The sequence below is a fragment of the Manis pentadactyla genome, chromosome 6 (genome assembly GCF_030020395.1).
Source record: "Manis pentadactyla isolate mManPen7 chromosome 6, mManPen7.hap1, whole genome shotgun sequence".
In the NCBI taxonomy this organism is placed as follows: Eukaryota; Metazoa; Chordata; class Mammalia; order Pholidota; family Manidae; genus Manis; species Manis pentadactyla.
In genome coordinates, this window is record NC_080024.1 from 27,590,482 (window position 1) to 27,603,354 (window position 12,873).

Genomic DNA, 12,873 nt, shown 5'->3' on the forward strand with positions numbered 1-12,873 from the left:
TTGGCAAACACACTACACATGTATCTTTAAAAAAAAGGTTATTTTTTACGTGGTATTACCAATGAGATATTTTAATGTTTACTTAAAGTTTTCTTCTTATATCCAAATGTCCCTAAGTACTAAATTGTACCAACCAGTAAAATAACATGCCACCTTATACCATAATATAAAGGAACAATTTGATATTACTATGTCAAACTATCTGTCTATTTTTGAGGCACTCAGAAATAAAAATAAAGACTTAGGTTTCATTGGAAGGGAATAATGGGCAAAGAGTAGGGTGTGGTAATTCTGTCTTATGGGAGCAAAATTGTAAGCCAATGCTTTTTTTTTGTCTTGTGCATGACTCAGAAATACCAAATGCTAATGAAACCTAAAAAAATAATATAGCAACTAATTACATGTCTAATTTTCTGACAATTTTCAAAATTCTGAAGTCTTCAGATTTCACAACAGATGGGTAAAGTCTGAAAAGCATTTTTTAAAGTATTTAAAATTGGCTTTTCCACCTGCTTCCCCCTCCCACCGAGCATGGCTCAGGCTGCAGGGCGCTTGCTCTGAGCTCCAGGCTCCTACTAAGCAAGCGCCGGAGTCATTTCCCTCCAGCTGCGATCGTATCATCTACCGGGGCCTCATAAGCTATGAGAAGATGTTCTTCGACATCTCCACAATTAGGGAGATCACGGAAGGGCTGCACCTAGACAGAGGGTAACACTGATGACTCGCTCATTGGTGGAAATGCCTCCCCTGAAGAGGCGACAGGTCCCGGAAGCACAGTAATCGCTGGGGTGATACTGTCATGAAACGTCGCTTGCGAGAAAGCAGCTTCACAGAAGAAGCCTACAAGAAGCACATCAAAAGTTACATGAAATCAGTCAAAGGTGGACTTAAAGAACAGAGACCAGAAAGAGTAAAACCTTTTATGACGGGGGTTGCGGAACAAATCAGACACATCCTTGCTAATTTCAAAACTACCAGTTTTTTATTGGTGAAAACATGAATCCAGATGGCATGGCTGCTCTGCTGAACTGCCATGAGGATGGTGTGTCCCTGTGAATGATTGTCTTTAAGGATGGTTTAGAAATAGAAAAGCGTTAACAAATTCGACTGCTTGGATGTGTCACCTGCGGTGGTAGCTGGCTGCTGCTTTCCATCCACACTGCACCAGAGCTTAGACAAATGGGACTGATGTCCTCTTGAGCTCTTCGTTTATTTTGACCTTGATTTATTTGGAGAAATGGCATTGTTTTAAAGAAAAAAACATGTCATGTACTTCGTCTAAAAATAAAATACATTTAAACTCATTTGAGAGAATGCCTCTTAGTTTAATACATATTTAAACCCATCCTGTGTAGTGTTTCTGGAGAGGCTGGGGCCTGGTTGCAGATCACTACTAGGAAGCGTGAGACCGTCTTCAGATAACTTCTACAGTGAAAACCACTCCTGGGACTGAAATGTCAAAACCAAGAACCAAAAGTCTTAATTGTGAGTGAAGCAAAGAGAAAGACCATGCTCACAGTGCCAGCATCTGACGTGGGTTCCTTGCACATTTATACATGCCTTATACATGACCTACAGATGGAAATAGTTAACTCTGGAAGAGATTACCAAAAGAACGAAGAGACTAATACAGTTGAAAGCAAAAAAAAAACAAACCCAAAACATTTATTTAAATTGCTATATCTGGCTTATTCTAGGCACAGTTAACATTGCCTATTTAAATTCTCTGCAGCTAAAGGGACTTGACTACAGAGAAAAGGAGCCAAGGATAGGAAGCCACAGAGCCGGGCCTCAGGTGGCCTCTCACCTATCAGACTTTCACATTTAATTAGTAACTTTCACATTTAATTAGTAGATGTTTTTGCCATTTCATGACAACAATCTCTGTTCTTATTTTAAAATTGGAGAAATCCTATGTAATACAATATAAAAATTTTATAAAAGATAGATTATCTAATAGAATACCCTATTTCCCACCCTGAGATAATGATAATGGCATAGATGAATCTGGGTCTTCCTGAGACTTTTTGTTCACTGAATAAACCAAATGAGTTTTATCTTGAACCTGTACTTTGGGATCTGTTATCCTTTCTGAATACACACACACACACACACACACACACACACACACACACATTCAAACACTCACACATACATTTTATGGATGAGAATTGAGAATTTGAGAGCAGCAGAAAGGTGTTTTTGACCTTCATTGTTATTTTATAAGAAGTTAACAAGAAACTGTATTTATAGACAACTGTGCTGGATTGAACCATATATATAATGAATGATTCAGGTTACTGGGGAGGTCTTGCTGCTTCTCTGCTTCAGTTTTGGTTAACATTCCAGTTCTAGGAAGATTTCTACTCTGCTCGGACTAAGTTCTGATTTATGAAACAACCCGTGAATTGTCACAAATCGCAGCACATTCTCTGATTCCACAGGCACAGTGAACGTGCCAAGTTAGTAAGGAATCCAGTGCCGAGCTGGTGTTGCCTCATAACCTTCTCTGCCTAACCAATTTGGTTGAAAGGAAAAAGTATTTCCGTGGCATTTCTTACAGAGTAAAGAAATCAAGCACTCTTGCATCACTATGGCCCTTTGTGCAACACTAACGTGAAGGAAAAATCCTGACTTTCTACGTAAGCATATGACTACCTGAGGTTCTTCCTGGGAAGGATTCTGAGTGTGTTTTCTATGCTTTCTGATTGAGTGCTGCCTCTAATAGATAACTACCCGTATAAAAGACAGAGTTTACCCATCCCCTCCTTTCTCTTCAACCTGGGATTCTGACTTATCTGTCCTTTATGTGTTACCAGTAAAAGAACCAAGCTACTTTCCTAACTGTTCAGTTTTTCCTAGAGAATACCCAATGTTGAACAGAGGGTCTGGTTGTAGAAATAAATGAAAACAGCAGAACTCAAAATAATGTTTTACTTATATGCTGTATAAATTTTTAATTCATGATACCCACTGGCAGCTGCAAAGACGCCAGTGATGGGAATTCTGACACAGTGGGCTGCTCTCCTCAGTCCAATATTCCAATAGTTTAAATCCAGTGGAGAATGTGGTACAAGCTATTTTCACTAATCAGTTACTGCTTTTATTTTGTTGTTAAAAATAGGATCAATATAAAGACACCATCCTATTAAATTAAAGTTTCTTAAAAACCTTGATTTCAGCTGAGGTAGACAAAAAAGCCATTTCAAGAGCTAGTTAAATATTCTTACCTACAGGGCCAGAGCACATGCTTTAAGTGCTTTTTGGTTTTTCAGTGAGGAAATGCCTTTCTTTTTCCCCAAATACCTTATTCCTTCTCTTTTGATTTGCATTGATTGCATTTACATTGTTCACCCACAAATAGACTCGTGGTCTCAGGAGATTCTGTCCATATCAGTGTTCTATGACCTGGAGATAGACAGAGAGAGAAAGGGAGACAGGAGGCTTTAACACTACCGAGGGGGCTGTGGGAAGTTGGGCCACTGTGCTCGTAGTGTACGAAAACCACAATATATAGAATCACAAGTGTTAGGCTTCTAAGCACAAATTTGTTCTTTGACTGAGTGCCTGAGATACTTTTTTCAGTGGATGTTTCCATTCAGGGGCAGATTCAGGGGTTATGAACTCTGAGGGCCGTGTATCCCTTTCATGGAAATCCTGCTACACATGGTGAAGGGAGGCAGGATTGTGTGGATAGCTGCCTGACACAGAGATTCTTCAAATCCAGCTGCACCTACACTCACCTGGGACCTGTGCATATGAAATCAAAACCTCAGAGTGCATAGCAAATTCTAGTATCTTTTCCATGGGTTTCAGGTAATTCTAGTGTCAGGCAGGATGGGGAAGCCTTTGCAAGGAGAACCACAAGGTCAAGAGCACTATGAGCTTGGAGTCACATGGCCTGACTCCAGGGCTCAGTGGGGCCGGGCAGAGGAGCCCGCAGAACCCTGGAGCAGACAGGCAGCCAGCTTTCCAATTTCTGCAGCAGAGACAGGCAGTACCAGAAGCAGGTCCAGCAAGGCTTTGCGATGTTGTAAGACATGCCTTTGCCATGGCCGGCCAAGCTTCGGGCGTCAGCAAGTACCAGGAGTAGCGCCCCCGGTGAGACAGCTCACATAGCATCCCGGATGGCAGAACCCTCTGTTGCAGACCTGGCTGGGCAGATGCCCATGAGGGAGGAAAAAAAGGGGCAAATGTCACATCATACCAAAAAATGACTTAAGGAAGAGCTAGAGGGCTTGAAATAATGAGCAGGAACAAGACACATAAATGCTGTTTATTATGACTAATACGAATCGCATTTTCCTCAGGCTGAAGGGGTCTATAGATACATGGGGTATAATATACTCAAATACCAGTTCTAAAGCAGTAAACAAACTTTGCTCAGTGCCTGGTCAGGCAGAAAACAGAAGTTATCCAATGGAGTAGGGTTTGGCAGGCACAATACATTTGTGTTAACCCAGTTTTCTCTCTTAAAAAAAAAAATGTGTTTGCAGACTTGGGAAATATCTGTGCAGACATAGGAAGCTGCATACTGTAGTGATTAAAAATATGTGGTCTGAAGTTAAATTATCTAGGTCTGAATTCTGGCTCTGCAACTAATTAACAATGTAACCTTGGTACTTTAGCTTACTCATCACTGAACTGTGGAAATTAAATGAGATAATACAGTTAGGTGTTCATTTAGTACCTGGTACATAGTACATTTTCAATAAGTGATTGTTTTTTTTCCTTATGGTTTGATATAATTCAGTGAACAAAACTGATTTAGAATCTTAAGTGATATTAGGATTTAGCTTGTTCTGCCTGGGCTTGTCATATTTCCAAAGTATACAATATGAAATAGAGATGATAAACTTGAGTTATTTTTTAGTGGTTATGGTAATAAAATGTGCATCTTTAACTTACCATGATGTAATTTCAACTAACATTAAAGTGCTTTCCAAACAATGCCAGAACTTTATACCAGTATGATTTCATTTCTTTCTCTTCCTGTCCTCTGTGTTCTTATTATCATATATTTTATTTTTACCAGTAATGAGCTTTACAATATATTGTTATTATATGTTTTAAATCAAACAATAGCCTTTTAAATATATATGTATATTCTGAATATGTACATAAGATATATATTATATATGTAACATATATATAGTAAATGTCAAATATTAAATATATATTAAATGTAAATATATAAGCATATATTTATATCCAGCCATGTGGGGCAACATGGATGACCCTAGAGGACATTATGCTAAGTGAAATAGGTTAGTCACAGAACAAAAATGATTTCTCTTATATGAGGTCCCTAACACAGGCCAACTCAGAAGCAGAGAACAGAATGTTAACAGGGGCTGGCAGTAGAGGGAAATGGGTAGTTGTTGTTTAATTAGCATTGTTTCAGTTATGAAAGTTGAAATAATTCTAGGGATCTGCTGTATAACATTGTACTGTAGTCAATAACTCTGTATTATTCACTTAAAATTTGGTAAGGGTAGATCTCATGTTAAGTGTTCTTACCACAAAAAAAGAAAAAAAAAAACAAAGGGACGCAAGGAAACTTTTGGAGGTGATAGATATGTCTATTACCTTGATTATGGAGAAAGCCTTCAAGACCGTATATTAATGTCTAAACTAATCAAATTATATATAGCTTTTGTATTATCAATTACATATTATTATGTATGTATTTTTGTATATCAATTGTACTTCATAAAGCAATTTTAAAACTTTCATTTCCTTATTGTTTGTTGCAAGTACATAGAATTATAATTAATTTTTAAAGATCCTAAAATTAGGATCTAATTTTCTAAGATTGCTTAATTTACTTATTAGTTATGTTACCTTATAAACTTGCTAGAATTTTCTGTATAAACAATTATGAAATCTGTCTGACAATTTAATTTTCCTTTCCAATCTTAGTGACTTTTTTCTCTTTATTACGTTATTACACTAGTAAGGAACTCCAGTGACATAATAAATTAAAATAATGAAATGGTATCCTTGTCTTGTTCCTGGTCTTAGGTAAAAAAGTCTGAATAATTTAGCACTGAGTGCGATGTTACGTGTAGGCTTTATTTTAAGGATATTCTTAACTGTTTAATGAAGACTAAAAATGCCATAGAATGAACGCTTGACGAATATGAAGATGATTTTCAGATATTTTGGCAAGAAGGACAAACTCTTATTACTTACTGTTAGATAATGCCATATTTCTTGTGAGGAGAAACCTTTTTTGAACAATATTGCTGTGATGAGAAGCTTTGTTGTGGCCCCTGGAGAAAGCTCCAACATAATTATTACATTCTTGCTCTTCATTTCCTCTCCCACATTATTATTCCATTGTCAAATAAATGTTGAGTCAGTAATAGTTTGTCATTTATATATTAATATGGTACTTAAGACAGAGAGAATCCTAAACAAATGGAAAACATGGTTACTATCTTCAAGGTGATCAAAATCAGATTGGGGTTCAAACTCTTGTTTGAATCCCCATTCAAGCAAATTTATGTGGTAATTTGCTTCATAATACTTCATTTGGATTGTGTGATATAAGTGCTTAAGTGTTTTAACTTTATTATGTAACTTTGTCTTATATAGTATATAGTACACTGGTTGCATTTGGAAGACTTTAATTAGAAATTCTTAGTCTAATTGTGTTTTCGTATGTTCCTTAAATATTATAGTATTCTAATCCTATTTACTAATTAGCATAAGGAATATTAGGAATAATAACATTTCATTGGTGAATGAATGAAGTTAAGATACATAATTGTCTAAAACAGTGGTATAATCATCACCTTCCATGATCTAAGTACAAGAATCCATTAAGCCTAACTGCCTAGCAGCTCACAACATGTGAGGTCAGCCACAAAGACACCTATATCATATACTTCTTTTTAAGCAAATTTTAATAAAAACCAAACTATGGACCTGAATGAATTGTGTATATTTTTGCTTTTAGTACAAGTATACTAAGATCCATTAAGAGAAATGGAAGAAGTCAAAATGTTAGATGTGGAAAATTTTGAGGTATTAGTGGCAATAAGATGAGAGTAAGAGAGACAGAGAAAAGTCATAAGATCATCATCTTGAGCAATAGAATTTTTTGATTCCTTACTATATAGAGAATATTGGCAGAGAGATAAAAGATCAAAAATAGAATCCATGTCTTTCAGGGGTGATAGTAACAGAAATATAACGAGAAGACAATGAGGACATCTAAGATGAGAAATTAGTGTGATAACTCTTAGTTGAAAATTAAACAGCATTTTCCTTTCCTTTTCTTCGTTTAACCAAAGGAAGTTTCATCTCTGCATAAAAGAGATGACATTAGGAAACTTACTTCAAATTGAGGTATTAATAAGTACAAGGATTGATCCAAATGACTACAAATGGGATAGCTCCAGAAGGATCCCTTCTACGTCAAATCACTATTGTCTGTTTCGAGAGCTGTCTAGCTTTTTGTCCTTTTATTTCTGACCAGTATTTCTTGAACCCAAAGGTGCACTCAACATCCAAATATAATTTTAATATCAACGAGTAGAAGCCAGAGAAAAACTGGCTGTCACCCAACTGCTTTATCTACTTCCAAGAAATCATTCTTTCAGGAAAGAACAAGCAAGATATTTAAATATTAAAAACTGGGGTAAAGAATTATTCTTTTCACTTTGGGTTGAATGAGCTGTGACCTTTATAGTGTATTATCTAAAGATCTGGGGTCATAATTCACATATTGTTATTCTTAAGAGTACATCCCTCTGGCTATATTTCCTAGCTTTTTAATGAAGACTAAAAATGCCCTTTTTTTCTGTTGTTCCCTATACAAAGACATATTTCAGTTGCTGAAGGCCTGAAATCTTACCAGTTTAGTCCTTACCATTTCAATCAGTCCTTGTACTTATTAATACCTCAATTTTTCCCAGTTTAAACTTGTCTAAGTCAACTAGAACTTTAAATATATATGTATCAAATGAAATAAGATTAAGGTAATAATCTACAAGAGAGCGTATCTGTAACGTGATTCCTAGATTAGTCCAGGATACCTCATGGGGGACAAATTTAAAATATCTTCTGATATCTCTGGTACAATAAGATAAGTATTTCTTGAATATTAATCACATACCCATTTCTCTTCTATATAATTTAGTAATAGGAAATGAGGGATAACGATCGCATGTGCAACCCCCAGCACTTTTGAACCTGTTGGAATTTATTCTATTGTATTGTTCATAAATGGAGTACTTGCTTCTGTAGTCCAACAGTACCCAAGTCTTCCAGGATTCTGGGGTCTCCCTTTCCTTTAATGGCCAAATAAAGTACTTCATACTTCATGTCATCTAAAAGCAGAAAGCACAAACCCCTTGTCTATGTTTTTCAAGATTCTAAAGATGGCATTTACCTTTGCCTGTGGTTTCCCGGGAGCAGAGGCCTGGGGGTTGGGGGGAGATCAAAGCCCCAGCCCCCCTCTGTTGCTGCCTTGCTTTTCTGTTCTTACCTCAGCTATGGATTCCTGTCTGCCAGGTCCAACCTAGGCTGCTGTCCCGCTTTGTCTGGTTCTTTAAGTGGCCTCTTCACCTTCATGAGTTGTAGTACCGCTAACACAAGGCTACTGTGTAACAATCTTTTGCTGAAGGTCTGTAGATAAGGCAAGGACTTAAGCAAAGAGAAGAAAAAAAAAAAAGTATCAAATATCCTGAATTTTGCCATTCAGTTCCTTCCCAGAAAATTAATTTCCTCTTTAAAGCCCTGGCTACTAGCCCATTACTGGGACACCTGTATTCTCTCTCTCTTCTCACTCTCTCAACTCTTCTCACACATTTTCTTATTCACATCCCACAGCAACTAAAAACCCCCTTCTTGAGCCCCCATGAATCAAATTACAAGTCTTTCCTACTTTATTGAAATCAAGCAATTTAACTCTCTTTTTAAAATTCATTGTTTCAAGCCCCTATTTGCGCTGGCTTTTCACTCTTAAACAAAATGGCCATTACTAGGTCTTTCCTAACTAAAAGCAGTACTTACTGAAATGAGGAAATCAGTTTGAAGATTGATTCCATTTTTAATGGTACCATTTGTTTTAACTCCTGTATTTACACAATCGTAAATTACAAGCAGTTTATATATATGCTGTTTACTAAATTCTTATGAGAACACTGTAGACAAAATAATTATAACACTTCACTAGAAAATGTACACAGGCACTCTGCATTTATTCATAGCCCCTTTTCGTGATTATTGTGTAGGAGCTAAAATCCAAGAACTACATTTCTCAACTCCTTTGTCAAAACAGTGAACGAGCTGGATACACAAGATGTGGAAGGTGGAAGGGAAGTAGCAGTAACTTTTCCTCCGCCGTCGGTAGCTTGCAGACATGGACTCTATGTGAAAACACCACTCCCATTTCCCGGTTAGTTACTGGTTTGGGGGTTGTAGAGAAGTGGTTTCCTAGAGCTTTCTGACATCGGGATACCCATTCCAGCTTCCTAATCTGTGGCTTGCCTCTTCTTTGAGTATTCCTTTAAAGTTTAGTGATTTCCCAGCCCTTCCAACAAGTTTATAAGCATCAAATTTCTATATTCAGACCTGTATGAGTTATTTCTTCACAAATGCTTCTTAGAAATCCACTCCAATATTAATGATACTAAAATAAAAAAAAAGCTATAGAGAAGGGGAAAGATGACAAAAAAGAAAAAGAAATCCACTCCAAAGTTTGGGGGCTTAAAACAACCACCACCTATGTTTATGCACCTGCACTTTGTCTAGGGTTGGCCGACTTAAGCTGTGTGTGACTAAGCAGTGTGGTTCTGCTTCAAACTGTCTATCCAGCTGGGGGTGGCTTGGACAACTCCTTCCCACGTGTGTGTAATCTTTGGTTTCTGTGGAAGAGGCAGCTACCAAGCTGGTGGGGAAGTCTTCTTATGGCAGTGACAGAAGTACCAGGGGCCAAACCGAAATATGCAAGGGCTCTTAAACCCTTGGTTCAGAACTGGTACCTTGTTAACTTTGCATACCGCTGGACAGTGCACCGTCCATGGCCAAGCTCAAAGCCAGGGGCTGGTTGGGCATGCTTTGTGGAGAAATTATGCCAATGGTGTTCAACACAGGTCTTCAAATAATTGAAAAGACCCATGAGACTGCAGAATACATTCATGTAAGGCTTTAATAATGGTGAGGGGTATGGTATAGTAGGAGAAAGAATGCACAGGCAGGTTAGAGAGGACCAACAGGATAAGCTTGATTTTGGTTCATAAACCATGTTGATTTCAAAGAAGCCAGTCTCATCTGAGGAAGAAAGAATTTGTATATGCCATTGGTCATACTGCTAAAGCCAAGCTGCGTGATCAAGCTGAATAAGAAAAACTCGGCTAGCATAACCAAAACCAGGTGTAAATCGCAGTTTGTGTATTTTCTATACAAAATACTGACAAGTTCATACAGGCTTCCCTCTGGTATGTTTTGCATGCTAGCACAAAGATACACTAATGATTTTTTTGTGTGCATTTTATTCAGGTTTGGTTAAGGGGGAGTACAATGACTCTAGGAGTCCCTGGAGAAAAGCATGAGGTCAGAGCATACACTGCTAATGATGTCACAGCAAAAGTGGGGAGAATTGGAGCCAATCATCTGTCTCCTATAAGTCCAGTTATGCTTCTTTGCAGTGAACCCTAAGAGACACTGGCCTAGTGTTTAAATTCAGACCTGGAAGATAAAGTTAACCTAGTTAATAAGCTGTACACCTGGAATTTGGCGTAACGTCTTCTGAGTGTAAAAACAGTGCCCTTTTCATGCTAAGTATTTGAATTGGTATGTAGCTAAAATGTAGTATGATCAAGAATCAATACAAATTGCTAAGTAAGACTGAAATGGGTGGTTTTCATTGGCATTCAGCTGACTTTCCTTTTGGTAGCTTTATAGCCACGTCTCTAGTTCTCATTTTTTTTTCTCTCTCTCTCATACACACATCTGAGAGCCCTTTTTAGTATTGTGGATTCTAAAATATCTAGTCAACTATCCCATAAGATCTGTGCCTTTTCAAACTTTAACATATATATAAATTACCTGGGTATCAGGTTAAAATACAGACTTTGATTCAGAAAGTCCAGAGTGGGCCTGAGCTTCTGCATTTCTAATATACTTCCAGGTATTGTGATGCTTCTGTTCCGATGGGCTACTCTTTGGGGATCAATGCACTAGAATAACAGTGCCCTTCTTCCCTGATCTCTTTCCCCTACTTCAGAACTTTCACTTTCTGTATCACATTCCTTCCAGGTTTTTTTTGAGGTGACAATAAAATGTTACCAATGTTTATCTTATGAGAAATGGAAAAAGTGTTTTTCTTATACATGAAAAAAAAATTTTTTTAGACCTTAAATCTTATTCAAACATACCCAGGAAAACTGTCAAGGACTAGATAAGACTCTAAATGTTCTTAAGCTGTAGCATCTCTGGATTTGGTTAGCCCCAGATGCAGACAAGGCTTATCTGAACTACACTGCCTGACTCTCTGCTCTTCATCCATAGCCGCCTAATCTATCTCCTCCTCTGAACATCAAGGACTGGACTTTCTCTTAATTAATGTGGAAGACTGAAAAAAAAAAAGAGAAAAATCCCACAAAGTCTTCTCTCTTGCTTCCATGCCCTTACAAAGCTGTTCCATCAATTGAATGTTGTCTATTTCTTGACTCCATGAATTTGAAATGCTCTAACTTGCTTTAGACACTGGAAGGTAGAAACAACAAATTGTATGAGTTCTGAGTGGATGTCAAGAGACTCTTTATGCTTCTTCTTGCTCTATTGGGATCCTGAGCTCTTTGTGAACAAGCCTGTGCTAGCCATTCGGATGATGGGAGATGCCTGATCCACCCAGAAACCAGCCAAGCCCCAGAAGCAGAGCCATCTAGCTGATTGGCATCTGACACAGACTCAGGAATGAACCCAGTGAGATCATCAGAACACACTCTGCTAACCCATAGAACCCAATTAAAGAAATGGTTGAACAGTCACCCTCACTCATCTTGTACCCCATTCAGGTTTACTAACAGGAGTAATCGCTTCTTCTTTTGAGCCTGAGTTATTGCTCCATTCTGACAAATTAGGATCTTTCATTGTTCTCTGCATGTTCCAAGCAGGAGTCTTTAAAGCTGAGTCCAAGGGTTGGATAAAGCCAAACTATCAGACCTTACCTGCCAGGGGCCTAGATCTATTTACATTTCCTGGCCCTGACTCCTGGTAATTATTGTCATTCTCTCAGGGTAGGTCCTCTTCTTTCTTGCCAGAATTTATAAATATTAGTCACTTGATCATTCTATCACCATGAACATTAGATTATATTCTTGTGAATATCCAGTTCAGAATTCCTCATTAGTTCCCCATTATCCTAGGAACAAAGTCCAAGCTCCTCACCGTTGCTTACTAAAACCTTCTAAGGTTTGACTTCTATATGTATATATCCCTCTGGTTTCACACCTCACCGTGACCCCTCATTCCACCATCCTCCCATAGAGAAATGCCTGTGTTTCTATGATTGCCTCAGCTGGGTCCTGCTTGTCCACAATAGTTAATGCCATCTCTTCCTGGAATGTCTATTTCCCTTTTTTCACCTGGCCAGCCTCTGCTCTCTATTTATGATCATTTCCCAGACTGTTTAGATGCCCCCAAAGCACCTCATTCATAATTCTTGCCAAGGAAATATTATCACACCTTGCAATAATATTCTTCTTGTTAGTATGTGTGCTTAGAGAATGAACTATTTAAGGCAGTGAAATGCTCTTTTATATTATTATTCCCAGTGCCTAGCACAACAATTGACATTTATTTTTTTCAACAAATATTTGTTGAAAAAATACAATGTGTCCACTTCTGGACTAAGTC

At 37.8% G+C, this 12,873-nt stretch overlaps 1 pseudogene; it reads left to right on the forward strand.

The window, feature by feature from the left end:
• The first annotated feature begins 412 nt into the window (after window positions 1–412).
• LOC130684166 (translationally-controlled tumor protein-like) lies at window positions 413–1,098 on the forward strand (annotated as a pseudogene).
• The last annotated feature ends 11,775 nt before the right edge of the window (window positions 1,099–12,873 follow it).